Genomic DNA, 15097 nt, shown 5'->3' on the forward strand with positions numbered 1-15097 from the left:
TTATTTATAAAACACACATGGAACTGGAAATATAGCTCAAATGGTAAAGAAATTGTCTTGCAAACAAGGGGCATATGTACGAGCCCCAAAGTCCAGAATGTCCTGGTAGTGTGGTACATGCTTCTAATTCTAATATTTGAAAAGAAGATTCAGATGGACCTTTTGAGATCAATGCGAAATTCTCCTGCCATGGGATTTTATTTTTCTACTCCAGATGGAAATGCACACCTCCTCACATGCACCAATATATATGTGTATATTCACACACATGTACACCCACGGGAACAACTACATGCACACATAAACACACATGGAACACACAAATGCTATATCTGTTAATGGAAACCTAATTTTGATAAGTTTTGGATAATTATTTAATAGTGATAATATTATTTTATATGTTTTCATAGGAATCTTAATTTCCCTCTTATATGTGTCCTATTTTCTCAGTTGATTGTGTTCCTTCTGTAACTCAGATTTTGAATATCAACTTCTCTATAGAATCTGTAATGTAAACCTGGACTAACAATAATTATCCAGAAATTTGAACCTATTCTAACTATTGCAAGTATATCAATGTTTGGCACTATGCACATAAAGATCATTAATTAATTCTGAGTTTGTTTATTACATATTACACCAATATTCTATAATAGTTTATATGAATAAAAAAACATATTGGTAAATGTTTTTATTATACTGTTACGAGTTCAGTTTTGTGTACAAAGACAAAAGTATGAGTTTCTAACTATTAGAAATGACATAAAATAATGCTTTTTAAAATCTTCATTTTACAGAATGTAAAATGTTTAAAAGATAAAATTAGTCCTTTACTTTTAGTACATAATGGAAATAAATGGTGAAGTTGACATTAAAATCCTATTCTATAACATAATTATTGTTCTAAAGAAATTTTACATATGTATATGAAAATATATATAATGTGTATTTTCAAATACTGACAAAAACTTAAAATAGTGTTGGTAGTATGCATGGCCCTGTAACTCCAGAATATAATAAGCACAAGCAGAAAGGTCTACACTTTGTACAACCTACTCAAGAACTTTAAATAGAATAAATATTTGAAAAAAAATCATGAGTGACAATGAAGTCAATTGTTCTCACCATGTCAAGATTGACATTTATATTCTGCATCATGAATATGTGACAATCATCTGCTTGAGTCACCAGCCATGACATTTACTTCTTCCCTTAACACACTATTGTTAACAAAAAATTAAAGATTATCTCTCACCTCTCCTTTGAGTAACACCTCTATATCCCCTTTGATTAACAACTTCCTTGATGGACCCCACCCCCAGGTTTTCTTAATTTTCATATAGAACATTTGTGACAATTGTTTGTTAAGAAGTGGAGTTAAGGTTTCTTTGCCAATGCCCGGTATCCATCTTTAAGTATGAGTACTAGAGGTTCACTGTGAGGAACTGCTTCATTATAAGTACACATCTACAAATAGAACTTGGCACCTGACCTCTTGGTTTACTATATGCTCCCATCTAGAGATGAAGCCTAGAGGAAGTGTGAAACGTTTTCATGACAATTGAAATCTATTTTTTCACCTTTATTTTTGAGAATGTCATGTGTGAGTACAGAATTACATCATTTTCAATACACTCTCTTTTCTCTCCTATCCTCCCATGTCTGTTCTCTACTCCCTATTAAACTCATAATCGTTCTTCTTTCATTATTATTATTATTGTCAGTGTGTATGTGTGTGTGTGCATGCTTGTGCATGTGCGTGTGCGTGTGTGTGTGCGTGTGTGTACAACTTCCTGTGTCCATTTAGAGTTACTCATGTAAATACGTGTTTTCCCTTTAGCACTTGGCACTGAGTAATCTATTAGTGACACTTGTACCTACAAAAGACAAATTTTCTTCTCTAGTAGATATTAATTGCCTGTAGCTCCTCATCTATTGGCGGGGCCTGAAGATTTTCCTCATCTACATTGTTTTGCCAAATTATGTTGATCCTTTAACCAAAGGTCCAGAAAACATTATGGAAGGTAGGGCAGAAAGAAATATGAATATTTTTAAGTATAAATATGTGTGTTTCACAGATCATGATGCTTGCAAAAAGTCAACTAAACTTTACAACTCTTATAAAGACAACATCTTTCCTGCAGGTCGACATTCCATATGTATTTCATTTCCTTGGATTCCTTTAAGCATTCTGCTGGCCATCTCACAGTGACGAGTATGTTCAGATCTTATCTTTTTTAGATGATATACTTTCATGCACACTTTGGAAAAAATAGTTTTGCTGGTCAGAGAATTTACATTAACTATTCTTTTATGTGGGTGTATCTTGACTTTCTAAGTACAATAATTTATGAGTAAAGTTTCATGTTCCTCTTACTTGACTTTTCTCTGCTAAACAATTCCACTTACTTTAATCTTTGTTTCTCTGAAGAGGTGGATGATTTTTGTCTGCATGCTGAATGAATGCATCATTAATTTTCAGTAATAAAATGATGTGTCTATGTTCTCTTCTCCACATTTCTCAAAACTTTTGACTTAGTTCCATTGATGACTTTGTATAAGAGTTTTTGTTATGCTTGAAAATTTTCTAGTGATTTTTTTCTATAACTATATTTTCAGTCTACAAAATTATCAAATTTATAGTTTAACCTATGTCATACTCAACTTTTTCTTGTTCATATGCACTTGGCCTTTTAATCTGGATATTTCTGAGATAATGTTTATGATATTCAGTCTGATTTCAATGTAATTCAGTATTTTTGTTGGATATTTTTAATGTATATTTCAAATGCTATCCCCTTTTCTGGTTTCCTCTCCAAAAACCCCCTATCCTATCCCCCTCTAACTTCTTCTATGAGGGTGTTCCCCCTCCCCAACCACCTACCCCTTCCTGTCTCCCCACCCTGACATTCCTCTTTACTGGGGGTGGTCAACCTTGGCAGGACAAAGGGTTTCTCCCCTTATTGGTGCCCAGCAAGGCCATCCTCTGCTACATATGCAGCTGGAGCCATGGGTCTATCCATGTGTATTCTTTGGGTAGTGGTTTAGTCTTTCTCGTCCCTGGGAGCTCTGGTTGGTTGGTATTACAATTCAGTATTTATTTTTCATCTTATTTAATATACTTTCATTCCTATTTAATTGGGTATATTTTACTATCTATAACTGTTCATGCCTTTCCTCTAACTTTATTAAACACACACACACACACACACACACACACAGAGAGAGAGAGAGAGAGAGAGAGAGAGAGAGAGAGACTCTACGTATAATTGTAGCAAGACTGCAAGTCTTTTAGCTACCTTTTCAGATCCTTTTCCTACCACCTTCCTCCTCACCTATTACACCATTTCAACACCCCCCAGTACTAGGAAGGTGATAAAGAAAGCTAGAGGGAAAGGTAACAGCAATATTAGTAGACTACTTCTTGATGATTATAGGTGTCGAGTTCCTTAGGAAAAGTTTTTTTTTTCACAGTTAGGATATCTAATTTCCTCTTCTCATCTCATTGGGCACAACCACTTGCTAAGCAGTAACAATTGCAACCAGCAACCACCAGCTGTAACAGGAGCAGGGGCGGGGGCAGTAGCAGCAGCCATAGCTCCTTTTCATATACCCTTCCATGAGTCCTCAGAATCCCCAAAGTCATATACTTACAGCAACTACATGGAACTGTCAAAATCACAACCTTGCTAGATCATGAGACAAATCATAGTCAGCTGCTGAGGACAATCAAAAAGCACACCCATATCACACACCTAGGATTAAACAAAAACAAAAATAAAAATTGCTGCCTTTTTAATGATAACAGAATCCTCACTACATATAACCAGTACTTAATGCTTTTATCTTTTACTTCCTTTATTCAGAACATCAATGGTGCTGGGACAATTTATCTGTGCCAATGCAACTGGAGCAAGTGATACCTAATCCCCAACAAGTTCAGTTGCTATAGTCACCGTAGGAGATGAGAGGCCTCATGAGTCCCTCCTTCACTCATGATGAAATGTTGATAGGTCTAATGTTGTGTACGTCTTATGACTATAATGATGGCTATAGTGATTTCAGTAGTACAATGGCTGTCATGTCAAGAATACATCTTTTTGTTGTATATCATTTCATCTTGTACTCTTAGATTATTTCAGATCACCTTTTGAGATGTCTCCTAAAATGTGGAGAAGGTATTCATTACTTTTATCTCAGTTGGATCCCAAATTTCCATCATCACTTAAGTCACTAAAGTCAATTATGTTTTTCTACATGGGTTACTGTCTGCTGCAGTAAGGAGAACTAAGTACCTTTCCACCAATGCTTGGGAAAAGTAGCAATAATTAAACTCACTAAGACACACATACATACAAAGACTTTGATTATTTTTATTTTTCATGATATTATTTTCCTATCATTTACCAACTTTATCAATGTTTTTGTATGTGTGAGTCTGTGCATGTGCATGCGCATAAGCATACATACAAGCATCTATGATCAGAAATAGGGTGAAAGAGGTAAGGCTAACCTGAGTAAACTGACTCAGACCACAGCTACTTTACATGTAACACTGGGAAATGTGGAGTAAGTCTTATAACTAGTGGGAATCTAAGAAATCTAGAAGCAGATAGATGTTTCCCTCACAAATGTGTTCAGGATGTTTGCTCTGCTCAGGGAACAAATTCAGCTGGGAACTTATGAGAGCATGATGCTTAAAGAGCAGTTTACCATGTGATATGACATAAGGAAAAGAATTCTGTGATAATTTGTAGATCTCAACTAAATTAAGATATGACTTTTTTTGACAAGCATTGGAATTAACACTGATTTAACACTGGAAATAATGAATGGCTCTGGGGAAAAGAAATTTTTGAGAAGAAGGATTCATATCACTAGAAAGTCCAAATTTATGTGACAGCTTATTTCCCAGGGAACTAAGATGTTACATGTACTCGTAGCACCTGGAACAGCTGTCCACACGAAAGGCTGCCTGTCTTTTGCACAGAAGACAGAATATCCCTGTGCAGAGTCTGCCAGGTTGGGATGCTAATGAAGGCTGTTCCATAGTACTGAGTATGTACTTCCCCACTGTTTTCATCACCCACCAGGAACTTTGCCAAGGGGAGAAGCAACAGCTTTACTTCCCCCCCGCCTCTTTAATATCGTAGAGATTTTGGAGGGAGGGAAAATTTATTAATTTGTTCTTGAGTTTTGAGTGACAATGACTCAACCTACCTAAGCAGTCTGGGACACACTTGTAATCCCACAGAATCTGTAGACACAGTTTAACAACAATCTGGACTACAGAAACATCCTGTCTCACAGCAAAATTGCACAATAAAAGAAATTAAAATCAAAACAAAATAGAAACAATGAAAAATGAAAGTTCATTAATCTGATCACCCCCTCCAATTTTACTGCTTTTACTTTTCTGAGTGATCTGTCTTGTCTCTCCTGCTATGACATGAACTTGGTATGTTAGATGGGAAATGATGAATTAAATTGGCCTGTTAAGATGATTATCCAACAGAGTCTTTATGGTTTTGTTGGAAGAAGGAATTGCAGAAGAATGTGTAGAGACAGAACAGTAAACATCAGCCCAGATGTAGAAACTTCTCTTAGACAAAAAGTATCAAAATAAATTCCAAGCTGTTTTTCTAAGACTGAGTTATCAGAATTCTCCCTATCAAAAGTTGAGTCTCAAAAACAGAGACACTGAGTCAGAGGGAGGGATATTTGCATGGTCAAAGACACTTATCTGGTACATGTTCATGTTTGCACACATTTTGGGTAATGTTTGGCAGCACCAAAGAGTAAGTCGGCAGCCTTGTCCTTTGGACAAATGGCACCAGCATAGACAGGATAAATATAAATGCCACAATGACTACTAAGTGCTTGCATGACCACTAGTTAACCCCTGTTACTTCTTCAAACCTCATTTCTCTCTCCATAAAAAGGAGAAGGGTTGATTTGCTTTGGCTTAACATCAACCCCTTACTTCGATTCTTTATTTCATGCACAAATCCTTATGACATTAACATGAACAAGGAGAAAGTTCATATAACTTGGGGCGCTCTGTGTAATATAGTATGAAAGTGAGTCTCAGTATGGCAAGAGAGAGGGCAAGTAGAGAGAGGGAAAAGGAGGGAGAGGGAGTTCTTATGGTTTTGATAAGATACAAATTTTTGAAGACGTTCTTTTTCTATGCTGGGTAATGGAGTTTTGCAGGAGGAAATAAATGATTTGTGTCTATTAAAGAAGAAAGAGCAACAACCGCACTTTTCTGAGCCTCATTAAATGTGTTCTGTTTCCCACACTGTCTTTGCTCATTTGGGTGACCACTGAAGTGCACAATAAAAGGCTGAATTAAGTGCAGGGCTAAATGAAGCAATTAATTTTCTTTCTTTTTTCTCTCTAATACAATGAAGGTGTGAAGCAGAATATAGAGTAGCCTGAAGTTGACCCTTGCTTGTCTGCCACTTGCCATGTATCCTCTGGCAAGTGCAGAAAGCACTGTTCCTCTCCAGTCTCAGAGACAAATGCATATTCAAAACGTTAAAAAGCTTTATAATAAGATACAACTCTATCTTTATAGAAAAGAAGTCACAATAAATAAGTCTCTAGCCAGCTTTGGTTATTAAATTTTACACCCTCTGTTAAATGAGTTTCAATCAGGGCTTCATACTTGTCAATACTTAAAACTACAAAAGCATAATTTCGTACAGAATTTTAAAAAAGTTCCATGACTTTAGGTATGATTGGTAGACAGGGCGTAGCTTACTTTTAGACACTGAGTTCATGGAAAAGTAGGCTTTATTAATGGTTGTACATGTTTCTGTGGGGGGGATACAAATGGATATGCTCATGTAGACATTAAAGGTCAACAAATAATAATTTATATCCTCCTCATGAACGATGTTCACTGTTAAGACAGTATTTTTAGTGGTCCAGAACTGAACAATTTTTCTAGACTTTCTGGTCAGTAAATTCAGATACTTTCCTATCTTCTTTTCCCCAGCATTGGAATTACAACTATGACCCTATGCTTGCCCTTCATATATGTTTCTTGAGTTTCAAAGTCAGATCCTATCGTGCTTAAGACAAGCATTTGCCATAGTGTCATTTCCCTGCCTTCGAAGTCTGGATTCTGGTCTTGAATGAGTCATGTGACAGTTCTGAGCATTGGTGTGTGCTTCTTTTCTATGGACCAATGAGAACTTTCTTTTCCCAGAAACTTGCTATTATTCTATAAGGCAGTATTTGTCAAGCAATAAGAGAATGCCCAACAAATTCAAAACACTTTGAAATGTTTACTGTCTTTCCTATCTGCCACTTCCTTGTAACTTCAAATTATAACCTTTATGTGGGTATAATATAGGAAATTGCTTGATTCTTAGACAATAGACATTTCCACCAATACGATGTGACCATAATTGACGTTAGACTTTCACTGTTTGTGCTGTACTCTGACTATCCATTCTTTCTGCCCTGTGCTCTGGCAGTCACCCTTTTTTGTAGAGATAATGGGATGTGAGTCTTTAAGGACTAAGGCAAGATCTCATAGCACACTGCCTTCTGTAGATGTCTCATACTTACCTACAGCTTTCAGACACTGACAGTTTTTCTTCTTTATTAAGTTTCCCAGAGAAAATAATTATCACAGGATAATTATGGGGAATAAATGAGCTAATGTAGAATCATTTAAGTAAATGCTTCTCATAGTGCATGCTATATTCCAGGTACCCTGCTACATAATTAAAATACAACTTATTTAATCTTCTTTGCAGTATGATTATGCGGGATCCTCACCTACCTGGTGAGTCTAATGATCAAATATTGAACATTATTTAATAATACACAAAATACTAACAAAATTTAATTTGTGAACTTTTCATTAAACTATTGCTAGCTTTTAATAGAAATTAGTAGGAATGCTTACACCAGTGAAATTGGCAGCCAGTACTACAGCACTGAAGATTTTGTAACAGGTGATTTTACCATTAACACTCAAATGCCAAAGCTGAGACTCAGTCATTCTGTCTATCTTCCATATCACTATAAAACAGCCCTACTCAGCGATGCTGTATGCTAATAATGCACTGCATAGTGAGTTCCTGATAAATGTTAGCTACCATTCACATTGAAATGGACACTTTCTTCACTAAACAACTGTGCCTTCTTTTTCCCAGTTCTCTCCTCTCTGACAATATCAGTTCTTTACTTATGTTATGATGAACAGACTATTGTTAGCTACAGAACAATCATTAATATTTTTGCTCCTATTGTATCTTTGATATATTACAACCACGTAAAGTAGATGACAAATAGATCATCATCTCCTCGTGCACAAACGTTTCATGGGGCAGTGAGTTTGCTGACTTAAATAGAGAGTACTGGTCAGAGCATACTGATTTGGATAATATTGGCATCCTTACTGCAGTGGAAAGAAATCTGTTCAATGGAAGAGTGATAGGACATTGCAACAAGCTGTAGTCGTTTCTCCCTCAGGTTTATAATAATTAGCAGAGAGGCTGTGATAAAATGTTCTGAGTCAAGGCCAACTTGACTTGGGGGAAGTAATTATATTTGATTACTTTTTCTGCAGCCAAATGCCAGTAGGCCAATACTTACTTTACTGGCTTAAAGTGATACTCAATGGAGACAAGAGGATATAAGTGTCATATATTAGAAAAAAGAAACTGAATAGAGTGCTTGATGTCAGCAGAGCTTGTGGCTACTCCATTCTTTGAGCGCCTGTACTCTCTTGATGAAGTCAAGTATCTTGTTTACCAGACAGTGCAAGGGGCTGAGGACTTTGAGATTATCATTACAAAGTTCTTGATCATAAAGTACTCTGAGAACATACTGCCAAATAGTCTTTAGATGATCCTCGTAAAGGCTGGAGGGATAGAGCAAAAAGAACATATAATTGTTCTCTGAAGTATTAGGAATAGACATACAAACATCAGTGATAAACACATTAGTTGGTATGAAAGTTCTAGATTGAAAGACTAATTAAACAGGACTCCAGGCACTTTGAAAAGCTTAACTTAGGGTAATGATCTTGCCTGAATAAACTTTCAGGCTGTAGCTGAGACATAAAATAAAAACCTCTATGTTTTCACCCCACATGCCACCTATTATATTTTATGAAGGTATGTTCTGTGCATGTGGAGGTGAGAGGTTGGCTCGTGGAGTTGACTTTCTCTTTCTACCGAGATTGTTCATAGCCCTGTAGGCTTGTTCAGTAAGCGCCTTTACCTACCAAGCCATGTCCCAGATACTTAACATTAAATTTTAAAACATCCTTTCCTTATTATGGTTGCACAATCTTTAACTGACTTCCTGTTGCTCTGGCTGTTACAATCATTCTGTCCTCTCTTTTGTGATGTTCCCCTAAGTTTGCATGAATGAGTTGTATTCTAGGTGAATCCAGTGAGGCTGGGCTTCTCATGATCAGTTCATTACTACATTATGCAAAGGTGTGGTTTTCTATGATGAACTCTTTGCTGCACAGAAAAATTTCCTTGATTGGAGGTGAAAGCTACACTTATTTCTAGCTATAAGAATGTATTTTAGAATGCAGTCTGAATTTATGCTAGTCTATTAAACTGTCAGTAATACCTTTTCCTCTAAAATCTATGACCTCACTAGGACCAAGTATTTGGTTGGGTTTCTAGTATCAAATATAAATTCTTTTCTACTGAGAAGAGAGTCCAATTATATATTTGTTTTTCTGTAGATTCTTTATATTTTATTTTATTTTTATTGGATATTTTTCATTTACATTTTAAATGCTATCACCTTTTGCATTTTTCCTCCAGAAAACCAACACAACCTCCCCCTCCTCCTGCTTCTAAGAGGGTGTTCCCTCACCCGTCCAGCTACTCCGTTCCACATCCCCACCCTGACATTCCCCTACAATAGCTTTGGCATCTAGCTTTGGTCATCTAGTTTTGACAGGATCAAGAGACTCTCCTCCCAGTGATGCCCAAAAAGGCCAAACTCTGCTACATATGAGGCTGGAGCCATAGATTTCTCCATGTGTCCTCTTTGGTTGGTGGTTTAGTCCCTGGGAGCTCTAGGGGATCTGGTTGGTTGATACTGTTCTTCTTACTGGGATGCAAACCTCTTCAGCTATTTCAGTCCTTTAAATCCTCCATTGGTAACCCTGGTCTCAGTTAAATGATTGGCTGCAAGTTTGCACCTCTGTATTTGCACCTCTGTGTTTGCACCTCTGGCAGAGCCTCTCAAGAGACAGGGATATCAGGCTTCTGTCAGCATGCACTTCTTGGCATCCACAATATTGTCTGGGTTTAGTGTCTGTATATGGGATGGATTCCCCACGTGGGGCAATGTCTGTTCCACATTGGTCTTGTGAGTATTTTTGTTCCCCCTTCTAGGAAGGTCTGAAGCACCCACATTTTGGTCTTCCTCCTTCTTGAGCTTCATATGTTTTGCAGGTTGTATCTTGGGTATACCGAGCTTTTGGGCAAATATCTGCTTATCAGTGAATGAATGCCATGTGTTTTGTTTTGTGATTGGGGTTACCTCACTCATGGTAATATTTTTTAATTCCATCCATTTGCCTAAGAATTTCAGGAAGTCATTGTATTAATAGCTGAGTAGTAGTCCATTGTGTAAATGCACCACATTTTCTAAATCCAGTCCTCTGTTGAGGTATATCTGGATTCTTTTCAGCTTCTGGCTATTATAAATAAGGTTGCTATGAACATACTGGATCATGTGTCAATTTCTGTTCTAGGAGTTCTCTGGTTGAATTTTTGGGGTCATTCAAGTAAACTACCATATCATCTGCAAATAGCGATATTTTGACTTCTTTTCTGATTTGCATTGCTTTGACCTCCTTTGTTCTCTAATTGTTCTGGCTAGGAATACAAGTGCTATATTGAATAGATAGGGAGAGAGAGGACAGCCTTGTATAGTCCTTGGTTTTAGTGGGAATGCTTCAAGTTTCTCTCCATTTAGTTTGATGTTGGCTACTGGTTTGCTGTATATTGCTTTTACTATGTTTACATATGGGCTTTGAATTCCTGATGTTTGCAAGAATTTTATTGTGAAAGAGTGTTGAATTCTTTCAAGTGATTTTTCATCACCTAATAAGGTGTTCATGTGGTTTATTTTTGAGTTTGTTTATATAGTGCATTACATCGATGGATTTCCATATATTAAACCATCCCTTCACATGTGGGATGAAGCCTACTTGATCATGATAAATGATTGTTTGGTGTGTTCTTGGATTCAGTTTGCCAAAATCTTATTGAGTATTTTGTCATTGATAATCACAAGGGAAATTGGTCTGAAGTTCTCTTTCTTTGTTGGGTCTTTGTGTAGCTTAGGTATAAGCAAAATTGTGGCTTCATAGAACAAATTTTGTAGAGTTCCTTCTGTTTCTATTTTGTGGAATATTTTGGAGAGTATTGTTACTAGGTCTTCTATGAAGGTCTGATAGAATTCAACGCTAAACAAATTTAGTCCTGGGCTTTTTTGTTTGTTTATTTTTGTTTTGTTTTGTTTGTAGACTTTTAATGACTGCTTCTAGTTCTTTAAGAGCTGTTCAGATGGTTTGTCTGATCCTGATTTAACTTTGGTTCCTGATATCTGTCTAGAAAATTGTCCGTTTCATCCAGATTTCCCAGTTTTATTGATTATAGACTTTTGTAGAAGGATCTGATGATCTTTTAGATTTCCTCGGTTTCTATTGTTATGTCTCCCTTTTCATTTTTGTTTTTGTTAATTTGGATACTGCCTCTGTGCCCTCTGGTGATTCTGGCTAAGGGTTTATCTTGTTGATTTTTTCAAAGAACTAGCACCTTGTTTTGCTGATTTTTGTATAATTCTTTTTTGTTGTTGTTGTTTCTACTTGGTTGATTTCAGCTCTGAGTTTGGTTATTTCCTGCCATCTACTTCTCTTGGGTGTATCTGCTTTTTTTTCTAGAGCTTTCAGGTGTGCTGTCAAGGTACTAGTCTATGTTGTCTCCAGTTTCTTTTTGCCGGCACTCGGAGCTATGAGATTTTCTCTTAGCACTGCTTTCATTGTGTCCCATAAATTTGTGCATGTTGTGCCTTTATTTTCATTAAATTCTAAAAGTCTTTAATTTCTTTATTTCTTCCTTGATGCGGTTATCATTAGTACAGTGTTGTTCAGCTTCCATGTGTATGTGGGATTTCTGTTATTTATGTTGTTATTAAAGACCAGCATTAGTCTGTGATGCTCTGATAGGATGTATGGGATTATTTCTACTTTCCTGTATCTTTTGAGGCTTGTTTTGTGACCGATTATATAGTCAATTTTAGAGACAGTACCATGAAGTGCTGAAAAGAAGGTATATTCTTTTGTTTTAGGAAGAAATGTTCTATAGATATCTATTAAATCCATTTGGTTATAACTTCTGCTAATTTTTACTGTCACTGTTTAATGTCTGTTTCAATGATCTGTTCATTAATAAGAGTGGGATGCTGGTTTCCCACTATTATTGTGTGAGGTGCAATGTGTGCTTTGAGCTTTAGTAAGGTTTCTTTTATGAATGTGGCAGTCCTTGAATTTGGAGCATGGATATTCAGAATTGAGAGTTCACGTTGGTGGATATTTCCTTTGATTTATATAAAATATCCTTCCTTATCTTTTTTGATAATCTTTGGTTGAAAGTCTCTTTTATTAGATATTAGAATGGCTACTTCAGCTTGTTTCTTGTGACCATTTGTTTGGAAAAAATTTTCCCAGCCTTTTACTCTGAGCAAGTGTCTATCTTTATCACTCAGGTGCATCTCCTGTATGCAGCAAAATGCTTGGTCCTTTTATGTATCCAGTCTGTTAGTCTATGTCTTTTTATTGGCAGAATTGAGTCCATTGATGTTGAGCGACATTAGGAACCAATGATTATAGTTTTCTATTATTTCTGTTATTAGAAGTAGAATTCTGTTTGAGTGGCTATCAGTTACTTGAAAGAAGTTTACTTTCTTGCTTTTTTTAGGGTGTCATTTCCCTCATTGTGTTAGAGTTTTCTAGCTATTGTCCTTTGTAGGGCTGGATTTGTGGAAATATATTGTGTTAGTTTGGTTATTCATGAAATGGCTTGATTTCTCCATCTGTGGTAATTGAGAGTTTTGTTAGATATCAAAGCCGGGACTGGCATTTGTGTTCTCTTAGGGTCTGGATGACATCAGCCCAGGGTCTTTTAGCTTTCACAGTCTCTGGCGAGAAGTCTGATGTAATTCTGATAGTTCTGCCTGAATATGTTACTTGACCATTTTCTCTTATTGCTTTTAATATTCTTTCTTTGTTTAGTATAGTTGGTGTTTTAACTATTATGTGACTGGGGAAATTTGTTTTCTGATCCAATCTATTTGGCATTCTGTAGGCTTCTTGTATGTTTATGGGCATCTCTTTCTTTAGGTTAGGGAAGTTTTCTTCTATAATTTTGTTGAAGATATTCACTGGCCCTTTTAGTTGGGAATTTTGTCTCTCTTCTATACCTATTATCCTTAAGACTGATCTTCTCATTGTGTCCTGGAATTCTTTGATGTTTTGGACTAGGAAATTTTTGCATTTTGTATTTTCTTTGACTGTTGTGTCAATGATTTCTATGGTATCTTCTGCCCTTGTGATTCTCTCTTCTATCTCTTGTATTCTGTTCATGATGCTTACATCTTTGACTCCTCATCAAACTCCCTAGGTTTTCTATCTCCAGTATTCTCTCTCTTTTGATTTCTTTATTGTTCCTGTTTCCATTTTTAGATGGTTTTGTTCAATTCTTTTACCTTTGTTGTGTATTCCTGTAATTCATTAAGGGGTTTTGTGTGTCCTCTTTACGGGCTCCTACCTGTTTACTTGTGTTTTCCTGTATTTCTTTAAGGGGGTTATTTATGTCCTTCTTAAAGTTCTCTAATATCATCAGGAGATGTGATTTTAAATCAGAATCTTACTCTTCCAGAGTGTTGGTGTATCCAGGACTTGCTATGGTTGGAGAACTGGGTTCTGAAGATGCCAAGTGGCCTTTGTTTCTGTTGCTTAGGTTCTTATGCTTGCCTCTTGCCATCTGCTTCTCTCTGGGGTCAGCTGGTCTTGCTGTCTCTGACAGTGGCTTGACCCTGCTGTTCTCTCAAGTGTGTCAGCACTGTTTGTTATACTGTTCTCTCCAGTCAGGATATGGGTACAGAGAGCTGTGGCACAGGGTCAGCTCTGGGTGCAGACAGAAACCACAAGAATTCTTTCCAGACTGCTTCTCTGTTCCTGTGGCCTGAAAGCTCCAGGCCAGTTCCTTAGAGCAGAAGTGGTAGTTCTCCCTGTGCTCTCAGGTGTTTCAGCACTCCTAAGAGACCACCTTGCTTCCATCATTATCCAGGCACAGAGAGCTGTGTCACAAGGTCAGCTCTGGGTGCAGACAAAACCTGAAAGTCCTATCATATATTTTTTAACATTAAGATAGGAGTGCCACTTTAGGAGTATCTTACAATGTCATTATTGTGGTCATTGGTATCACAACTGAATAAGACTTTGGTTGTTTCCCTCCATTGGCATTGTATGTAACACCTTCTGGCACTATGAAGGATAGAATTCAGAAAGAAAGCTATCAGGGTATTATTAGCTTGAATCATGGAATCTTATGTTCAAAGTGTTCAGTATCTTTAACAGTAGGGGCTTTCCTTCAACCAAGGTAAAGACAATAGCCTATGAAGTTTGGGGAGCCATTGGAACTCACTTTAGCAACAAATCAAAAGAGTTTTTCCATGCTAGACATTAAAGATTTATTAGATGGTCTATGGCCTTGTGACAAACTTTGAAATATAAAAAGCATAACTCCATTTAACATATATATATAGATATGCATGTATTTTATATGCATAAAAATACACATGTATATAATATTAAGTAAATATAAATAAACCCTTGAACTTTTACCAAGCATCCTTAGTATTATAAATAGCTTCCCTCCCTTGAAATGACTTCCTTCCTCCTTCACAACTAAAGTAGATTTTAACATAATTGACTATATATTTGTTTATTGGGTGGCAATGTCTTTGTTTTATGGAATTCAATCAGCTTTTAAAGTTGATTCATATTCATAAGCCTAGGTTTATTTCATAGTTG

General features: G+C 36.5%; 1 protein-coding gene across 6 annotated transcripts in view; it reads left to right on the plus strand.

Annotated features, from left to right (window-relative positions):
• Positions 1-15097, plus strand: part of Lrrc4c (leucine rich repeat containing 4C) — a 1368573-nt gene that overhangs the window by 1127096 nt on the left and 226380 nt on the right.

The sequence above is a fragment of the Rattus norvegicus genome, chromosome 3, assembly GCF_021556685.1.
Source record: "Rattus norvegicus strain SHRSP/BbbUtx chromosome 3, alternate assembly SHRSP_T2T, whole genome shotgun sequence".
Classification (NCBI taxonomy): domain Eukaryota; kingdom Metazoa; phylum Chordata; class Mammalia; order Rodentia; family Muridae; genus Rattus; species Rattus norvegicus.